The following is a 17,537-nucleotide window of genomic DNA, read 5'->3' as shown; positions in this document are numbered from 1 at the left end:
GTTTCACTCTGAGTAGACGCCTAATAGAAGGCCTCCTGAGATCCTGCATTTTATGATGTCAGCTGTGTACTAAAATCTTATTGATGGAACATCCTGTTGAGGCTTTTTGCATATTTAACAATGTCTTTCTTGGTTCTCTCTTCTCTCATGTAATGAAGATTAAGGAAAAAAAAAAAAAAGTGCCATGAAAATGTTTTACAACCTTAGTTATTTTCTTCTGCAGAAGTGCCATTCACCAAGGCCAAAATTGTACAAATGGAGGTAAAGAATTGGTAGAGATTTTGCTGGTGCTGCTCCTGGGCACCTGGGGACGACAGTCCTCAGCACTGGGATGAGCTGGAGCAGCAGCAGCAGATGATTTTATTTTTATTTTATTTTATTTTATTTTATTTTATTTTATTTTATTTTATTTTATTTTTTTATTTTATTTTATTTTATTATTTTGCTTTTTTTTTTTTTAAAAAATTTTATTTTTTCTCCTTTTCAAAGCCATTCTCCCTCCTATCAACTAGGGGAGGGTGCATGTTGTACTGGGTTCTTCCCGGTGGCATCCCCAGCTCTGGCTGATCTTTGTATTTATTTTATTGTATTTCCCTTTCAAAGCAGAGTGATATTAACATGCTTTTCCTAATTGGTTTTACTCAAACACCTTTATTCACGGGGTCACCTTGAGCAAACTGGTTAGAGCCGATCTCCAATTAGCCTTAAAATATTAATTCATTGCACTGCTCATTACTTTAAAAATAAAATAAAATCTTTTTCTCCCTTTTTCAGCCTCTGGAAAAAGGAAGTGGATTTAGGTTTACTGACTTTCTCAAAATGTAACACATTGTGTATGAACAGAAGCCTGCAAATTCAATAACCGATCCTTGCAAAAGACCCCGGGGGTAGATTAAAGGAATTTAGTTGAAATGGAGTGCAGATGCTTTCTGATTTACTTTTTTTCCCCTTGCATTGTGATGCTACAACAGTTTAAATTCATCTAGAGAGGTGCTCCTGGAGGTGTATGACTATCCCCTTCTTGTCTGACTTTGCAGAGAGCCTCCTTAGGGGCCGTGTGGGAACAGATCATGGGTCTCCTCATATGAGGCTCCCATCTGGAGCAGGGGGCAGCTGAGATAGCGTGGTAGCGTGTGGCTACCTGAACACCAGGCAGCACTTCTGTGCTGTGACGGAGCACAGGCACAGGCTGCCACGGGAGGCTGTGGGGTCTCCTCCTTGGGGATCTGCAGAAACCACCTGGACGCGGGCCTAGGCAGCCTTGCTGCAGCAAGGGTTGACCAGGCGGCCGCGGAGCCCACACAGAGCCCCGGTCAGCCTGCCCTGGAAGCCCTGCCGGAGCAAGGGGTTGACCAGGCGGCCGGGGAGCCCCTTCCCAGCCCGCACCGCCCCGCACCGCCCCGCTCGGGCCGTGGGGGAAGCGCTGGGGCCGGGGGGCGGGCCGGGGCGGGCCGGGGCCGCCCCTCCGGCAGCAGCCGCCGCCGCCGCCGCGGCGGGAGAGGCGAGGAGCCGCTGCGCGGAGGCGCCGCCGCCCGGCTGGGAGAAGCGGCCGCTCCCCGGCCCCGCTCCGAGGTAAGGCGGCCCCGCACCCCGCGGGCTTCCCCCCCCCCCCCCCCCCCGCAGCCCCTCTGCCGGGGACGTCGCCAATGTCCCCGGGAGCGCTCGGCTCGGCCGCTGCCCGGCCTCTCCTCCTCCTCCTCCTCCTCCTCCTCCTTCTCCTTCTCCTTCTCCTCTCCCTTCCCTCCCACGCCCGCAGTTCCCCCCCCCCCGCGTGTTCCTCGTGGGACCCGGGTCCGTGGGCTCGGCGCGCGGCAGCAAGTTTGGGTGACTTTGCAAAGGGGGGTGCTCGGAGCCACCTTCCCCGAGCGGCACCCACCGCACACACACAACCCCTCCAGGGTGCTGGGGTACGCGCCCCGGGCCGCCCGCCCACCCACGCACCCACCCGTGTCGGTGAAGGCGATGGGGCGAGAGGCCGACGCGCCCCCCCAGGGGCTTGCCACGCACGCTGGGTGTCCTCCCCGCAGCCGGCGGCGTGCAGAAAGCCCGCACACGCAAGGAATGGGCACGTATGGGCGCACACGGCACCTATACGCGCACACGTATATTTTTCGAGCCGTGACAGCGTTGCCTACGGGCTTCTGTTTCGAGACGCTTTCCTTTCTGTTTCCCTCAGGCTTATTTGCATTTCTGCTCAGAGGTGAGCCCGGCAGCAGGAATGCGTGCTTGAAACAGGAGCAAGGAGCAACTCGCTCGCCTTTGATTCCCCCACGGAGGACGGCCACGTGGGATTTGCGCGCTGAAGCGAGCGTGTCGCGCCGGTGTACCTTGTTGGGGCTTGTAGGTTTTTTAAGCAGTGTGGATTTGCAGGCAGGAGCGGAAGTGCGATTAATTTCAAGCACGTGACTTGGCCCGGTGCTTATCATTTTAACGTGGCGTTCATACCTTGGTAAATATGCATAGATTTAGCCATCTGTCCTGCCTTTTCCCTTCTTGCGTGCACATACCAGTGTGTGTGCACGTAAGTGAAAAATGTGCCTGTAGTAGGCTTTACGGCCAAATACGTGCTTAAACTCTTCTGGGAAATACCCTAAAGTTACTGTGGAGGACTGCTGGGAAGCTTCTTTGATACAGTCTTTTGACTATGTGTTTGTTTTCATTTTAACATTGCTTCAGCGATGCCAGTTTGTAACTTGCAATGCACTGGGTGTTAAGGCTGTTCGCATACACACACTACAGCTGGTACTGCTGCTGGAAAGCATGCCGTTCTTCCCGCTGTGGACAAGGCCCTTTTGTGTAACGTCAGCTTTGTAGGCTCTTATAGGGTACGTGAAGCTGAGGAAGAGCCCTGCAGCCTCTCCCTTCCATCCTGTGGAGGTTTTGGGGACGCCAGCCGGTGCTGCTCATCAGATGCTGGCTGGAGCTCCAACGTGGGGCAAGCCAGTCTTTGGGTCTTGCCCGTGTTGCTGGCTCGTGCTATAGCTCATCTATGTGCAGGTGAAATTCGGAATACGTTTCCCTATGTCACCAGAGGAGTCGTCCCTCTGTGCTGGGCAGATACGTGGGTGGGCCACATGGCTTGTGTCACCCCAACCTGCTTTCCCTCTGAAACATATCTCCGTTATCATTTATGGCCCTCTCTGAAGAAACGGCCTATTTTTAGACCTCGGTAGACCTGCCAAAATCCCAAATCTTTGGCATTGGTCTGTTTGGGATTGTGATGCTGAAATCTTCATTTGAGCATCATTTTCTTAAATTTGGCTTTTGCAGAATAACAGTTGTCATAAGAAGATTAAAAATAAAGTCTACTTGCTGTTAACACTTGGTGGGTGAAATTTTCATCTTGTCTACTACATCTGGTCTGTAGCTTCTCTGTTAGTTGCATAGTCTCTAGAATTGTAGCATGCAGTACCAAATAGACTGCCTTTTCTTCTAGCCTAGGGATTCTCAAACCATAGTACATGTACCATAGCAAAAGTGGTATGTGAGGTGGACCAGTGATGTGTGACTGCTCCGGCTTTGGGAACCTTCCTAGTCTTGCTTTTTTCTTAGCTTGAAAGCTCAATTACAAGGCAGTGGAAAAAATTCTGTTAACAATTTATGGCAGGAAGAAGGAAAAGCATACAAAATTGGTATTCCTTTTGCTGCGTGATGGTGTTGGATGTTTTTGCATCCTCTGGGTAGCTCTTGGAATCTCAGCAATGCTTTATGATTATTTTTACTCCTTACACTGATGAGTAAAATTATAGAGCCTAATTTATTTAGGTTTGGCATGTTCTTACTGAAACTGATGCTATGCTAGGTGAATGAACAGTCTGCTTGTTTATACTACCTTCTATTTTTTTTCCATTTTTAATAGGCCCCATAGGTCTTAGTGTGGTATTACTAGAAGGTTTCAGAATTTGGTTTAACCTGCCAATAAAAACAGAAACAAAGATCCACGAACCATATTAAACTTGTTATTGAATAAGGTATCTTAATACTGTCTGTTATCAGGGTAGAAACTTCACTTCAGATGACTCCATCCAGTGCTACAATCACAGTTACTGCTCTTTTACATTTTTTTGTTCTGGCCATTTATTCGTAGCTCTGTGGTGCTGGAGTGAGTACTCAGGACACATGTGAACACACTACCTTCATCTTTGAAGAGTTATAAAGTAACCTAACTGGATTCCAAATCTCAGTATATTTTTCCTCATGCCCCTCTATCATATTTCAAACTCTTTCTGTCTAGTCATTACTCCTTTCCAGATGTCTTTTACTAATCAAATCTTTGCTGGATAACTTTTCCCCACATGAATTATTGTTCATTTTTTATAGGCATCCAATAAATTGAAATGCCTGATGAAATTTTCTTTTTTTTCTTTTTTTTTTTCCCTCTATTACCTTTCGTCAGTACTCTCCCACATTCATTTGCAACTTTATGTAAGTAGAGGTAGCTAGAAAGTGTTCATTAAAATGTCACTGAAGTGAAAGTCAGGAAAAGTGTTGATCAAAATACTTCTCATTTTCTAGTCACTCATTTCTTGTGAATAAACCTTTAAAAACAAAAATAATCTCCCTTTTAGACTACTGATATTTCCCCTGTGCTTTTTGCACAGTCTTGATCATTATGGATGGATTATTTGTGATAACTGGGTTTGACACCTTCAAAGCTTCAGAGAAACGTGATACTGAAACACTCAACTAAATTTGGAATAAAAACGCAGTCGGGTATGGCTCAAACAAATACAGGTATGAGGGAAGAGCAGGCATCCTCAAAGAGCTGGAAGTGGTGGATAATGCAGTAGTTTATCCCTGTCTTGCAGTTGCAGACCAACATTTTTGGCTCATGCTCGGTGACTGAAGGAAATTATTGTCAGGGATTGTTTTTCTGTGGAGCCCGAGGTAGCCCTTTTGCTGTCCGGGGCCTAGGCCACAGAGGGCTTTAAGACTGCAGGGCAGTTTTTGAGCACTGGGAGGATGCAGTCTGGGAGACAGGAGGATGAGAGTTGTGGTGGTGGTCTGCAGCTGTATTACTGGGGAAAGACACAGAATGTTATGGAGTAATAAAATTTCCTAGAGTGGAAGGCTTCATGGCCTGCTACAGTGTATTGCAGGCACAGGTCACTCTTTGCCTAGATAGAGCTGAGACAGCAATGCTGTCATTGAGTAATGTTTCAGTATGAAAGTATAATGTCAGTGTAAAGTCCAGAAATACTTCTGACCTATGACCAGTTGGGATCATGTATCTTAAAGCAACAAAACCAGAGTCTGTAGGTGGCTGCAGACTCTCAAGTGTTTTCCTTTGCTCGCTGGTGAATTCCAGGTTTAGATTTAACTTCAATTCAATTTAACTTCAGCCGCTCCTCAGCAGCAGGTCGTTTTGACAGTGCCGCAGCTGTTTGTGCTGAAAGATAAATAGGTCTTGTTGTCACCATATTGGAAGAACTAGAGACTGTTTCTGACGTGTTCACTTGCTGGTTTGATGCTGATGTTGGAAAGCAGCACGGAGAGCATTGAGCTTTGTAGGTCTCCACCGGGGAAGGCCGAGGGCCGGTGGAGCAGTTTCCCACTGCTACCAAATTATATTGCTGCTTCTTTTCAATTGCTCCTAGCTTATTCAGAAAGGACACAGACTTTATCATATTTTGTGGACTCTTGTGAGGTGTCCCCACCCTCTGGTGACAAATATTTCATGCCTGATGGAATCCGAAGGAGGTCTGGGAGGCTGAGTATGTATGAACCTGCATATCCTCCAATAGGAACTCATTAGATGTGCAGGAAGGTCCGGGCCCTCTCTTTAGTTTGGTGTCCCTGGTACATATCTTTAGGCTCAATTAGGCGAGCTGATAGCTGGCTTTGTTACTGACCTTTCTCAGGAAAGGGAGATGTGGCGCTAGCTCAGGAGTGTGGCAAGATTTTTACATTTTCAAGGAGGAAGGGAACTTGTGAGTATTTTGTTAATGGTTTAAGTCTGGAAAGAGTGTGGGTTGAATTCACAGGTCTTAGAAGAAAACATGTTTTGAAGAACAGGGATGTCAAAATGTACTCAGCTTGGTTTGTGAGTGAGGTGTTAGTGGGTATGGGTGAAGTGTGTTCTTGTTAGCTGAAAGGGGTTTCAAAGCGTGCACAAGGTTTTTATGAAGTAGGACATTTCCCTGCAGTGCTCTAAGTTTATATGGACATTATAGGCTCTGAGCATCAATGGCCTTAGCATAAGCTTTGATGAATTGGTTACTTGGCCATTATTTGCTCTCCTAAAATCTGGAACTTCTGTCCTATGTGTGTATATGAGAAATAGTCAAAAAATATCAAGGTGATTTTGGGTTATGCTACTGGAGCAGTGGTTATTGAGTTTTGACTGTGTTTTATGATCAGTGCTAGTGGCACCAGTTAACAGTTCCCTGAGCACTCAAGCCCTTGTCATGCTGGCATTTTGTGAACTGTACAAGATTTTGGAGTTTTTCAGCCTTTGCTCTACTATGGCTTTCTGTAGTTCCCAATTAACTGGGAGTTATTCCACTTGCTTGAATGAGGAGGTGCGTTTTCCAAAATGTTGTGATATTCTTAATCTTTAACTTCTCTGTCAGGTCCACAATACAGCCAGCTCTGCAGGTTGGACCAGAGGTGACCTGTGAAGGTGTCAAGGGAACCATGAGGAAATTGGCTTTTCATACAAAACATGAAAAGATGAATTCTGGAGACTTAGCATGTTTAGCCTTGTCAATATACTTGCTGAAATTCCCTAGATTTACCATTCTGGTACGTTTTGCTACCTTCCATTACAAGGTATTAGCGTTAGCCTTCCTAAATCTGTTCATCTATTGTAGCCTTTAAGTGAATAAATGTTAACTTTAGCTTTCCAGATTAGTGAAATATAATAAAAATGCCTTACTAGAAAGACCTTAGGTTTCATATTTGCAGAACAGGTGAATAAAGTGCTTCCTGCCATCTGTTTGTGCCTTGAGTCTTTGACTTAGCATCATGAGGGGGAAAAAAAGACGTAGGATTTAGATCTCCTGTAGACAGCTCTGGGTGATGCAATTCCAATCAGGTATTTCACTCTTGAGAATCTGTATTGCCTGTTGGCAGTTAGAGATAGGTCTTATGTTACTCAATTCATTCACTTAATTTCATAATGCTTTATGCTCTTTGCTTCCTGTTTGTGGTGGACTGTATTTCTCATGCTACTTACAGCTTGTAGAAGATATCTGATTTCTCTGGCTCTTTTCCAAATTTCTTGAACCGTCTATTCCAGTTTATACTTTTTTAGTCCATGGTAGTGGACTCTGTCATATGGATTGCTAGATGCCACAGGAGAAGTGTGCTTACCCTGGTATTCTTTCTGGAGCTACAAACTGACGAATTTTGGGAATGGTTAGACCTGGCAATGCATCCTGTGCGAGCAGTGGTGAGCGTGGACATGAAAGGTGAGGGCTTAATATCTGTGATGGTATAATTAGGGCGCAATCCAGCAGAGCGAGGTATTGTGAGTGGCTTCAGTCCGACATTTTCTTGACGTAACCTGTCCTTACTGCCATGAATTAGAGGAAGGGGGAAGAAAAATCAATACTCTTTCTGAGCTGTAAAGCAGCCTCTTGACTAATGGCGTGGCAATAACTGGAGGCCAGAGCTGGGTGGAGCTCAGTACTCCTCCCTGGTGAGGCAGCAGGGTGGGTTGGTAGTCTGAATTGTGGTGATGGCCTGAGGGCTGACAGAAGGATTAGCACGGCATTGTCCTCGCTTTCTAGAGAGTTTACCTCATGCTTCTTTAAAAATTTCAGAGATGATTGAAGCCCTTTTTCTTGCAGCCCTACCAGCGGTGCCAATCCTGCTAGGGCTGGTCCCTGCTGCTGCCAAGTCCCTAGTGGAGGAAGTCTGGAAACAAACTGGGAACGGGGATGATGTCAGTTTGTGGGATGCTGTGCACAAGGCTTTGGGGGTTGAGACAATGAGTTTTCTGAACTGGAGGAATGATTAAAACTGCTGTAGTTCTGCTTTGTTTACATCAGCAGAAATTTGTCAAGGGGTTGTAATTATTTGTTGCTTTCCGCATAAAAGACTGAAAAAAGGAGTAGACTGAAAAAATGGGATATTCTTAAAGGATTTTTTTAGAGCTGTCAATACACTTCAGGTTATGTTGTCTCAGAAAGAAATGTTTGGACGTGGCCATAACTAGCAATGTCTGCATCAAATCTTGGTTTCTGAAGGATGTATAAAGGATTCATCTAGAAAGCAAGCACTAATAGCTTCACTTCTTTGTTGTTCAGTTGTCTTTCAGTAGCTGGAAGGGTTTTGATGAGATAGTGTGGCTTGGTGGTAGATATCTTTGTAAAATGGAAGTGCGCTCAATACATACAATATCTGAGAGGACAGAAATAGCAGGGCCCAAAATTCTGTGGACCTTTCTGTGCAGGAGCCAGGGCTTTCAACCTATCCTTCTGCCAGCAGTTCAAAGAAGAATCAAAAGAAGCAAATGCAAAAAACACTTGAGTGGTATTCCCTTGTACATGCTGCCAAAAGTAAAGGACCAGATGATCTTGAAGGTCTTTTCCAACCTTAATGATCCTATGAAAGAGATAAAGCTAACGTTTCTGTAGTTCACCCACTGGGAACTGAGCATACCTTCACCGCTTTTGTCCAAGGTGCTACGTCCAGCTCAGACGAAGAGCTGTTGCCGTGTCTAGATCCAGTATGGAGCTACCATTATGAACAGCGGCCTGGGCTGAGGGAGCTGGGGGGTTTGAGTCGGATAACAAGGCTAAAGGACAACTCAGTAGCTGCTTACAGCTACTCAAGGATATGATTATGAAGATATTAAAGCCAAACTCTCCTAAGTAGAGCCTGATGACAGTGAAGGGCAATGGCAACATGTTTTTGCTTTGTAGCTTCAGGTTGGACATTGGGAGGATAGTGCAGCACTGTGGCAGGTCCTCCAGAGAGGCCAATACCTGTCCCCAGAGCTTCTCAGGACTCATCGAGACAGTGTAACAGCTGAACTGGTCTGCTGGTGGTGCTGGTTTTGTTTTCAGTTGGAGGCTAGAGTAGGTAACCCCTCTCAATAGGCTTCTTTTTTCTCACCCAGCCCAGATAGGAGGGCAGAAATCCTTATGTGCTTAATGCTGCCCGAACAGACAAACCCCAAGTTATGGGCCTGCCAAAGCTGGCTTCACAGGATGAGGTGCCACAGCGATCACAGAGAGGGCAGGTGGACTGTGGTGGAACTGGCCTCAAGATCTTAAGTTCATAAGACTGTATACCGACTGCAGCAAAGGATCTACATAATCTTCATCCTGCACTTTTCCTCTGCAGTCCCCTTTACCTAGTACTCCTTATAAGCCGAAAGTAGCAGGCAGGATACCTTCTAATCTCATTTTGCCTCTACTAATATGTATTAGTGCTAATATTTAATCGTTATTCGAGTTGGTACTAGGGGGAATAGCCAAATGAATGGCTCTGTCAATTTTTTATTTTATTTTTTCTGAGAGAGGAAGAGAAGAGAGTCAGAGTAAGATACTGAAGCAGTAAAGTGCACAGCGTTAGAAAGCTGGATGCTATCCACTTACAGAGTTTTCCCTACAAATAAACTCTCCTTTTGTCTGACCTCTGTGTGCATTTTGATTTTGAGGCATTCTTTCTGCAATTTACTTCATTTTTGAGGTGGTGGGATTAAATCTGGAAGTATGCTGCTGGAGCCATACTGTCATCAGAGATTAGGCTTTTGGATGCCATTTTATCCCACACCTAGTGCTTCTGCTAGAGGACCTTGTTTCTTGCCCTTCATTACTCCTTGTTTGCTTATTTTTCCTGAGTGAAAGCAATTCTTGTTTCTTCCTCTGTATACAGCTATTTATTTTCTTGGTTTCTGTTAGCTTAATGTGACATCAGAAAAAATGAAGGTCCAAGATCATGTATATTTATATAGTGTTATGTGGCAGAATAACCAGGCAAAGAACCACATGTAATGTTTTAAAACATTATACAAATGAAAGCATTCTTGGTGCTTCACAGTAACCATACAGCAAGCTGAAACAAATCAACCTTTTTTGAGGTGAAAATTGAAATTTGGTGTAAAACTCATTACTGTTTGAATGCATGTAATTCTGATGTTTAAAGAAAAGCTTGCCTATGTGAACAAAAACTCATAGACTTCACAAAACAGAGCTGCCTGCTAACCAAAAGACTAGTTGCTTGCCAGCAGTTCACTTGGCATAGCTTTCTCCTACCTGTCATCCATACTTCACAGAAAGAAATAAAACCCTGTACTTACATACTCCAGGCGTATCCTCCTTGCCAAAGTAATGCTTTGTTAATTACATGGAGTCCTCTACTTGTACGTGTGCGGGTCATTAATTGCTGTAAAAGGGTGAGGGACTCAATCCTGCTCTTACCGATTTTATAAAACAAAAATTATTCAATTGCTTCTCATTCTCTCTGAAGTCTCCTGGAGCTTATTTTCTCTGCTTACAGTGGAGATTGCTTGCTGATTTTGCTGCATGCCCCTGAGCGTCTACCCTACGGGCTCATGGTGTTAAGTGGCAGCTTGTAGGGAAACGGCAGCTAGCGTCACCTGCTAAATAGCAATGGGATATTTTGCACCTACGTCGCAGTAGGGTGCAAAAACAATAGAATAATTTTAACCAATTAGAGTGAGTTGAATTATTTTTGTACTAATTGAAGATGGGGATAACCAAAATGCAGCTTAGTTTCGGTGGCATCTTTTTCCCCTTGGGTTTATAATGGAGTAATAAAGTAGAGCTCTTGGATTTAAAGGATAATTAAAGAGTTCTCATTACATCACTGGTCAGAAAATTTATCATTTGCAGCCATTACTTGAATTATAAGCAGGATCTGGGTTATGTTAGAGGCTGATAACTGAAGCTTCATAGAAGATTAAAAAATACTTGTTTTACCTGCAGAAAATGTAATCAGAATAATTTTTTCAGGTAATTATATGAAATATTATTTGTGTTAATTAGGAACTTTTTAGAGGACAAATCTTGTTCCTGTTTTAACAGCCTGGTAGGTTGGCTGTTACAGGAAGCCAGCAAATCCTAGCTTCTCAGGATAAGAGGCAGAAGTTTAGTATATGCGTCCTCCACCTATGCTCCCTGAAGCACAAGGGGTTTTTCCTATGTCCATGTGACTTTGGGATGAGGTTAGTAGGTTCTCTGACAAGGTGATTTATCAAGTGGTTTCCTCCTGTTGTAGGTTTGAACGGGAGCTACTCCAAATCTGAGGCCAGAACAATAGCTATGGAGGAAATTAGTCATGGAAGGATCTGAGGAGGAAGGAGCATGTTTTTATCAGCAATGGAAGAACTTCCCAATACCCAGTGGTCTCACTAAAGATAATTTAGGTAGTACTGAACAGCGGCGGTTTACACCTTTGCATTGTTTCTGTAAGTCTTCGGTATCCAGATGGAAGACTTTATTTCTTCTTAACTGGACATGTTGCTAAAAAAAGTTGGAAGGTTCTGTTCTGATGTGTATTGAGGATATTGTGTACGTTTTTGGATGGGTTTAGATACCTAAATGTATGGCATCAGAAATGACACAGGACCATTTTACATCTGAGATATCTGCATAGGGCTGGCAGATACAACCCAGGCCATACCAATGGCTCAGTCTTTCAGCAGTTGCCACTGTAGCCCGACGGGAACTCCCTAGGAAGTCTAAGAAGGCACTAGATATCAGAGTTCGGGTGACTACAGTTTTGATGTTACTGTTTTAATGCTTCTGTGATTTGGTGTTTCAGATAACTGCAAACAGCTTTTATAGCTGTCATGAATGTTTCTGATGAAACTTTTGTGTAAGACTACATTCTAAGAGCTAGTTAATGAAGGTCATTTGACAGTTTATTTTACCTGCCTTATTATTTTGCCAGTGTGTATTTCCTAGCTTATACAGATAAAGCCAGCAAGAAGTCAGTTGTTTTACCAGTCTTCCCTCTCCTAAAATCCTCCCCTGAAAACCAAAGAGAAAATCAGAAAGAAGAACCTAGTCTGACTCCTCTTAGGTTAATTTGGTGTCAGTCAGTTGTTCAGAGGAAGAAAGCGTGAGGGTGTTCAAGGACTGATGATGTTCAGTCAGGGGAAAAAAAAAAAACTGGAACATATTCGGCATAGCTTAGAGAACAAGCTTATGTAGCTTATATAGCAACATAACTGGAACATGCTTATAGCAAGCTGAGGATTTACACCAAAGCTGTAACTGTGCATTGTGAAAATATGTGTTCTTAAACTATATGCTTATGTCTTTAGTTACTTTAAGTTAATTTGAAAATGAAAAGTACTATCCAGCAATGTATCTTAAGAGTCTAAATTCTTAAGTTCCTAATAAAGATTCTTCTATAGTAAGATCTCACCTTTTATATGTTTAACAAAGGAGTTAATAGAAGGGTGGCCATCTCAGGTAATCAATAGAAAGCCATTTTTAGGATATGGACGAATCTCTTAGAATATCTACTTCGGGTTAAGATGAATCACAGCCTACAAATGCCTATTTCTCTCAAGTGACTATAAAGAGAGAGGGGGAGTAGGGTGACTCATTGAGATGTGGTTGTTTATATTTGGCCACATATATTTCAAGCTAAGCACATAAGGCTACATCCAGAGGCAGCTTGGCTCTGCGGTGCACCCAGGATACATGTCTCAAATGTTCAGCTATAAAACCTGGTTGGAGTGTGCTGCAGCTTCTTCTGGCTGGCATGTTCATTACCCGTCCCAAATGCAACCACCGTGAGAAGGAAGGGTGCATGCATACTCAGTTTTCTTCCTGATGGGGATGTGGTGTCATCCCGAAATAAAGTCAGGATGCAGGCAGGGTGCGAGCCTGAACCCATGCAGTTGGATCTCATAATATAGACATGGCTTAAATTCCCTGTGCAACCAGCGGGTGGAGAGAGGAGATTTAGAAGGCCTTCAGGAGCCACCTCAGGTTTGGTAAGGTGAATCCTAACTTCTGACTTTGAATTAAAGTGCTTGCTTCTGTCTTTTTGTTTCATATTTCTCTCGGCATAGATGGTGAAACTAGAACAGTCTGTTTTCTTGTCTGTGTATGATCAATTTCAAGATTTTCTAGGTTAGGAGGAAGTTGGGATGTCTAGGTACTAGAAAGTTAAAGCATTTGAAATCCTGGACTTAGAGTTCTTATAAGCATATTTTTAAAAAACAAATTCAATTTAGCAGCATCCTTTCAGAACATCATGCCTAATTGTGGTCAGTAACTTGAATTTTGGCAGTGCTGGAGATCTTATTTTTGTAACTTAGAAGGATTTCTACCATCGCTTCAGCCCCACTATCTCAGAAATAGTGAGGGATTTTGCAAAGGCTGGCATCAGTAGCATTGTGCATGAATCGGTCTAGGTGTCTAGATTTAAACTCTTGGCAGCTGCCTTGAATTTTCTTTCTGCGTTCATTCAGACCATAGCTTGAATTTTGCTGGTAGTAGCAGTTGTGGGAAGTTACTAGGGGAAGAGTCTATTACTGACACAAGAAATAGTTTTGAAGTTCTTTTCCCCATTGCTGAACTTACCGAAATGTCACTGTTGCCATAGGTCATTTATGCAGGGCTGAAAATCATCTTTCTGGTGTACTCAATATCATGTAAGTTGCTTGGTGCTTTAAATGCTAGTGATATCTATAGTCCATACTTGCATAACTCTGTTTAAATCAAGATTTTTTGTTGTTTCAAGGATTAGATCTAATAGCTATCATTCAAGAGTAAAGAAGGCAAAAAGAAAAATGTACATTTTGCTCATTCCAGTTTACTGCTACTTTATTACTTCCAAAGTTGTCCAATTTTCTGCAAAAGTTATATCTACAACCTTCAGAAAATTGCGTGTAAGACTCACCTTCAGCAGTGTTTTTACCTTGAACCATTAATTACAGGAAGCTCTCAAACAGAGCAGATGGCATTTCTGTGTTCAGAATGTACCTTTATTTGTTTTTCTTCTCTCAGTTTGACATCTGAGTTTCTCTGCTTCTGTAAGATTTTGTCATATTGCAATTAAATATATAATAGAATGTATAAGGAGGCCTGAAAAATGAAATCCTGTCCTTTTTCTTTGTAACTAATGTGGAAAATGCATGATTGGATGGGCACATCTCCACTTCAGATCAGTCACTCTGGAACTCCTTGCTCAATGTACAGAGCAGGTATTTTTAAGTATATTTTTTTTCCTTCAGTCTGTGAACTCATGCCTTACGTGCTGCATGCTACTCAAACACCATTTTTTTAGAAAGATTATGTATTTTCTCTTGAGCTTTTTGATGGGGCTTAGCTGAGGGGCTGACACCTACGACCATTTATTTTCAGCACACCTTAGTGATTTGAGAGGATTCTGATAATTTGACAAGGGAGGAACTAAAATATAATCATCTATACGAGGAACCAGGTGAGCATGTAGCTGCTAGTTTTGCTTACATAATTTAAGAGGATCACCATAGAATGGTTTGGGTTGGAAGGGACCTTAAAGACCACCCAGTCCCAACCCCCTGCCATGGGCAGGGACACCTCCCACCAGACCAGGTTGCCCAAAGCCCCATCCAGCCTGGCCTTGAACACCTCCAGGGATGGAGCATCCACAGCTTCTCTGGACAGCCTGTGTCAGTGCTTCAACACCCTCTGAGTGAAGAATTTCTTCTGAAATCTAATCTAAATCTACCCTCTTTTAGTTTAAAGCTATTCCCCCTTGACCCATTGCCAGATTCCCTGACAAAGAGTCCCTCTCCAGCTTTCCTGTAGGCTTCCTTTAGGTACTGGAAGGCCGCTGTAAGGTCTTCCCGGACCTCTTCTCCCGGCTGAACAACCTCAGCTCCCTCAGCCTGTCTCTTGCTCAGAGCTGTTGCTCAGCGTGGGCCTGGTTTGTTCCTACAGCACAGCCTGTCCCACACCTGGAAACGGTGGCGTGGTCAACGTGTCTGTGCTGTGGAGCAGTGCCGCTGAAATAAAGCTGTGCAGGCAGTGGTGAAGCCCAGTGCTTCTGGGCTTTGTGCTGGTAACTTGTCTGGATTTAGTTATTTATTTTTTATTTTTTATTTTTTTTGAAGTAATTTGGAAGTTTCCTTCTCAGAAGCAAACTAACCCCTCACCAAAGTTCTTGATGTGTGTTGCCACGTTGGTTCATTGAGAAAGGGGGACCGTGGCTGTGTGTCCTGCTGGACAGGAGAGGGCAGGGGACAGGGTGCTGGCACCAAGCTGAGCAACATGGCTGGCCTGCCTTTCCACAGCGCAGGGCTAGCCCCTGTGTGGGCAGAATGGTGGTGTCTGCGCTGCACATCCTCATCCTTGGACCCTGTGTGGTGCTGTGGGGCCATTGGGCTTCATCAGTCTTTTGTCCTTCCCTTGGTAACATCTCTCGGCTCCTGGCCATGCTGGACCCGCTGGTTCCCTGTGCTGGCCGCTCTCTCCAGCTCCTCATCCTGCTGAGACACTTTGCTTCCTTGTTTTAACCTTTTGCTCAACCAGACCCAGGATTCCCAGGCTCTGGCTCTTGCTTTTCTCTTCCTCCCCTTCCTCTAATTGAGACCTCTCCTCTCCTGCCCAGCTTTGTGCCATGTTTTGGTCCCCTTGACCTTTCTCACACCCTACTGTGGTGCTGTATGAAGAGTCTGTCTCCTGCACATCCGTGGGGCATCAGCCGAAGGGTCACGAAAGCAACAGGCGAGGTTGTCTTCCTGCTGTCACTTCCAATGTCTGGTCTTTGGCAGATGGGAGCAGCAGTTACAGGGGAAATCCTGCTAATCTCCTGTAACTTGAGCCCATTACATGCTCAGTCGCGCTGTGGGGTTGGTGCCTTTCCAGCCACGTACGGAGGAGGTGGTGGATGCTTGCTGCAGAACATTTTCTGTGATTTACGTTGCAGAGCTCAAAAAGAAAAATAGGAAGGTGTATCAGCTGGTAGGTCCTAGAGCTTTGTCTGACACAAAGATGTTTTCATAAGAATAGCAAAATAGCTATTCTTATTTTCATAAGAATAGCCTTTAAAAATTAAATAAATAACAAAGTAAATAATAAAGTGAGGGATCAGCACTGTGCCAAATTTCAAGACAGCCCTGTCAAGGGCGAGTGGGGGGAGCAGAGTTCCCCAGTTCAGTCGGTTGTGAGAACGGCAGAGCAACGTGTTTTTGTCTAGCCTGTCTCAGAAATGGGCAAACTGCGTTTTGGCAGACAAATAAATAAATCCTGCAGCAGATGTCCAGCATGGAAAATTTTAACACAGGCAGTTTGAGTTTGACAGAATCAGGGGAATGTGGAAAATACCAACGAGATGCACCGGGCCACCTCGATAATAGATGGAGCAGGCCAGCCGTGTGACCCGTCTCCGGGGTTCTTCTGAGACTCTTCGGTACCAATTATTTAGGGTTTTTTGTTGTTGTTAAAAGCACAGAATGGAAGGGGTGATTCAGCAGAGAGGGAGGGCTGCCTTGTAGGAGTCTCCTAGGCTGGAGCCAGCAGAAACTTGAACTTGAAGGAGGGGGAGCTGCGAAGGGACAGAGGAGAGGAGTGCGTCACGGTCAGATGGTGGGGACACCGGTGGCAGTGGGCCAGGGGGCTGAGCCGGGGGTGGTGGTGGTGCCAGGGAGGGGGAGACCCTAATAAATTGGTTGGGAGGTGGTGAAGCCCGAAGGAGAGTATTTGCTTGCAGGATGGCAGGGTAATGGATTTTGGAAAGCGTCATTTCTAATATGCAAAACAGGCGATAGGAAACAATGGGACCTTGGGACGGAACTGCCGGTTGAATGAGGGCTTTGTTTTCCTCTTGTCTATTCATATTTTTAAAGTTTTAGTGGAATTTAAATAGATTTTACGCATTTTTATATAATGGATTGAATTGCATAAACTGCTGTCTAAAGTAGTATTGCGCTGCAATCTTTATCCCCTTCTGGATAAAGATTGACTTTCTGGTTAAGCTCATTTTTGTATTTTTTCTTAATTGCAACTCTTGTTCGATAATCCTTTGCTGCCTTGCTCTCTTATTTAAAACTCCAGCAAAAACTGTGAGCAAATTGACTGACACCAGACCTTGTGTAACGAGTGTATCGATCTGCCCACAGTTTGGCTTGAAAATGGCAACTGGTTTCATAGTCCTTACGCCTGAACCTCGATGCTAACGAACATCAGTTGTGAGCATGTACCACAGTTTGGGGGCTGCTTATGTGTTTTTTCTGCCAAGGCTATTAAAACGTCATCAGATAGATCGTGTCTTTGTCGAGGAGCATCCCATACCTGTGGTCCATGACAATTGGTCTCAAATATTATGAAAGCGATTGTGTATATGTCACCGTTAAATGCAGACACTGCACAGTAGGGTTGTGCAGAATTAAAAGGAGAACATCACAGCCTGAATCGGAGTGCGTGTTGGCTGCACGCTAAAATAAGGGGCGGATTATTTGCCTTGAGATGCACGGCAAACCTTTACAAACAAAACAGCATCGCTGCAGTTCTGCGATTTCACCAGTGCTGTTTGTGCACGCGTTTATGCCCAGCAAAAGCTCCTAAAACCCTCGTGCAAAAACATCGCCGAGCTGTCGCGGCGATGGAGGGGAAGGG

General features: G+C 44.3%; 1 protein-coding gene across 3 annotated transcripts in view; it reads left to right on the top strand.

Moving 5' to 3' along the window:
- Positions 1-1,436: 1,436 nt before the first annotated feature.
- Positions 1,437-17,537, top strand: part of MBNL2 (muscleblind like splicing regulator 2) — a 110,198-nt gene continuing 94,097 nt past the window's right edge. The window contains exons 1-2 of one of the 3 annotated variants that reach the window (XM_066986669.1): positions 1,448-1,572; positions 2,177-2,449. The gene's annotated coding sequence lies outside the window, so the exon portion shown is untranslated. Of the gene's footprint in view, positions 1,573-2,176; positions 2,450-17,537 lie in introns of all 3 variants that reach the window. The other 2 variants (XM_066986661.1, XM_066986716.1) reach the window with 2 other exon arrangements.

The sequence above is a fragment of the Anser cygnoides genome, chromosome 1, assembly GCF_040182565.1.
Source record: "Anser cygnoides isolate HZ-2024a breed goose chromosome 1, Taihu_goose_T2T_genome, whole genome shotgun sequence".
In the NCBI taxonomy this organism is placed as follows: Eukaryota; Metazoa; Chordata; class Aves; order Anseriformes; family Anatidae; genus Anser; species Anser cygnoides.
Note: the sequence above shows the minus strand (reverse complement) of the source record. Positions and strands in the feature narration are given on the sequence as shown.